This window comes from Penaeus japonicus, unplaced genomic scaffold (assembly GCF_977035675.1).
Source record: "Penaeus japonicus unplaced genomic scaffold, GWHDUDI00000001_assembly GWHDUDI00000020, whole genome shotgun sequence".
NCBI classification, from domain to species: Eukaryota; Metazoa; Arthropoda; class Malacostraca; order Decapoda; family Penaeidae; genus Penaeus; species Penaeus japonicus.
In genome coordinates, this window is record NW_028234422.1 from 23,193,366 (window position 1) to 23,195,865 (window position 2,500).

Sequence of the window (2,500 nt, forward strand, 5' to 3'; positions counted from 1 at the left end):
TATTCTTACTATACAATAGAAATGTTACAGATTAAGTGTCACAAATTCATTAACTTATCTATGCCATGTATTATTTACTTTGCACTGCATGGAATTCTGAAACTGTAAAATGACCTAGCAGAAGCTATGCTGTTCTAAGCTGAAAATTAATGAAAAATGCAGTGCTTATTTATTTTATTTTAAGTTACATGCACCACTCTATATAAAATCGTAATATCTACTTGTCATAAGTAAATATTATTGTACCAAACAGATGCACTCTAGACATAACCATCATCATATCAAGTTCCACGAGATATCCTACCTCGAATTATTTTGTTGCTTGTCTTCTACGAAAAATAACTTCTTTCTTCTTTTACAGGGTTTTAGACTATGTAAAGTCTATATTCCCTGGATCTTCTTTTTCTTGATTCTTCTTACTTCTTCATATCTATAATTCTTAACTTTTGTAGGAAGATCTTCATATGTCTCAATATGTAGTACTTCCTTATTGGAGGTTGTTCAGCACCTGTAATTAGCATTCTCATATTAGGGTTGTGGATTTTTGCTTTTGTTAGTGCTTGCAGTAGTTTGAGTCTGTATAAGTGAAATCTTGGACATTGTAATATCAGGTGTTCAATGGTTTCTTCTCAATTGTTGATTGTTTCTAATTTTAGTCTATGTAAGTGTTATCTCAATTTGGTGTGTTTTGTCATTATTCTAGTGAGACATGCATTTTTATTTTGTGTGCTTTTTATTAGTAAGTTTATTGATTTTTGGATCTTGTATGTTATCTGTTGGTAGTTTCTTGGTCTGTAGTTTCCTATGTATGTATGGTTGCCAGGGAGTCTGTAAAGGTTACTGTGTTTTGTAATTTGTTATTGCATATGTATTCTGTTTCCTGTAATCTCCATATTGTTGTCAAATTTTTTCTTGTATATATTTTGCTGCTGAGACAGAGACTGGATATTTTATCTTTGACCTGTCTGTGTATATCTTTTGGTATTCTTTGTTTTTTGTGTTTTCTATTAAATGAAATTATTGTTGTATCATTTGTTTGGGGACATTTTGATCCATATTTTCTATAAAAGTTATTTTTAGACTCTCTGATATGTCATACCATGGTGGAACAGAAGTTATATTTGGTACTGTATTGATGTTTCCTTCATGTTTCAATGACTCTGTGAATAAAGGGTTTCCTTTTCTTTAATCTTCAAATCTATAATCTGTATGGCATCAATTGTTGTTCTGTTTGGTCTAAAGCCTTCTAGATCTTTGTCTAATTTTTTACTTGTTTTGAACCACCAATTTAGTCTTTTTGTCACTATATTTTCATATATCTTTCCAATACAAGAGGTTCTGCTATTATATCTAGGATTTTTTACCTCCTGGATCTTTCCCTGGTTTATCTATTGGGTTTATTTTTGCATTCTTAAACATGTTTGGATATTCCCCTTTTAACCAGTAACAATTGAATATCTTTAATAGTGTTTTTAAGATGTTATCGGGGACATTTTTATCAAATTCGTAACCTATTTTGTCTGGCCCATATACTTTTCCATTATTTGTGTTCATTATTGTTGTTTTTAATTCACCATATGTTATTTCTTTGCATAAATCATCATCATCTTGAGTATTTTTTTTCTAATTCTGTATTTTCTTTGTTTGTTTGTTACTTTTTCGTATTCTTCTTTAAAAAGTTCTAATTTCCGATCAGTATCTGTAATTGGGAGATTGTTGTCAATTATGGGATAGTAACTTGATGTTATTTTACCTGTCTGCTTTTTAATAAAGTTCCAAATTCTTTTGGTTGGTATATTAAAACTTGTTTGTTCACAAAATTTCCCTCATGATTCCCTCTTGTTATTCTGTTACTTATCATGATTTTCTTCTCAATTCTTTATAATCCATTTGTTTTTGTTTTTTTGTGTAGGTCTTTTTCTCCATCTATTATATGCTTTATTCCTTTTTTTATAATGTTATCACATTCTTGATTCCACCATGGTTTATTTGGTTTATGGTTAATTTTTTTCTCTTCAAATGTACAGATTTTGTCCAGTTGTTTTTTTTACTAGGTCTATTAGATCATACAATTTATTCTATCTGTATCCTCATTTTTAAATTATTCTTGATATTCACACCATCCATTATTGTTAAACTGCAATTTTTTTTCTATTAGTTTAGGTTGGTTTTGATAATCTATATCTTCTATGATTATAGGGAAATGGTCACTCCCTAGACAAGGACCTACTTTTATTTCTAAATGGTTTATTGTTGGTGAGCCTATTATCAAGCCTAATGTAGTTTCTTTATTAGTTTTTGGATCTATTCTAGTTATCTGACCTGGTGGGGTCATCATTATTAAATTATTTTCATTTATAAATTCATATAGGCTTTTCCCTGTTTTATTACTTGTATGCATTTTTGGGATTCCAACTAGGCTGATGTGCGCTAAATTCACCTATTGGTATTTTTGGTTGATCTACTTGATTATTAATTCCATGTATCATTTAAATGTTAT

The 2,500-nt window shown here is 29.5% G+C and overlaps 1 protein-coding gene across 5 annotated transcripts in view; it reads right to left on the minus strand.

Annotated features, from left to right (window-relative positions):
* Positions 1 to 2,500, minus strand: part of mTerf3 (mitochondrial transcription termination factor 3) — a 15,408-nt gene that overhangs the window by 11,740 nt on the left and 1,168 nt on the right. For 4 of the 5 annotated variants that reach the window (XM_086548123.1, XM_086548121.1, XM_086548122.1 and 1 more), the window contains exon 2: positions 305 to 508. The exons of the other annotated variant lie outside the window; for it this stretch is intronic. The gene's annotated coding sequence lies outside the window, so the exon portion shown is untranslated. The remainder of the gene's footprint in view (positions 1 to 304; positions 509 to 2,500) is intronic. 5 annotated transcript variants of the gene reach the window in all.